The sequence below is a fragment of the Triticum aestivum genome, chromosome 1D (assembly GCF_018294505.1).
Source record: "Triticum aestivum cultivar Chinese Spring chromosome 1D, IWGSC CS RefSeq v2.1, whole genome shotgun sequence".
In the NCBI taxonomy this organism is placed as follows: Eukaryota; Viridiplantae; Streptophyta; class Magnoliopsida; order Poales; family Poaceae; genus Triticum; species Triticum aestivum.
The window spans coordinates 393,229,464-393,229,978 of NC_057796.1; positions in this window are offsets into that span (position 1 = coordinate 393,229,464).

Here is a 515-nt window from a genome sequence, read left to right on the forward strand (position 1 = left end):
TGCGTTCAATATGCATCATTCAAAGCGACATCATCAATTTCCACCATGTTCTGACAATATTTGTTGTTTTTCAGTCATTTACCGATTTGTTTAGAGAGCTAAATGACGGAGAAATTGAAAATCACTACAAAATGAACTCTGAAAATGTTGGAACTTGGCATGGTATCATCATTTCACCCGCATAGCATGTGCGAAAGAGTAGAGAGGGTCACGGCGAAAACTGGACGCACCTCGTGTACAAACTGGACAATCTCTTTCGGAGTATCAGGGTTTTGGACGAGAACTCATCTGTTACACGGGCACTTCAATGTTTTTTAAACTTATTTGAACTCCAGCCTATTTTTCCGTTCAGTATGCATCATTCAGGGCGACGTCATCACTTTCCAACACGTTCTGACATCATTTGCAGTTTTTCAGTCATTTACAGATTTGTTTAGAGAGTTAAAAGACGGTGAAATTTAAAATCACTACAAAATGAACTCTGGAAATGTTGGAACTTGGCATGGTACAATCAT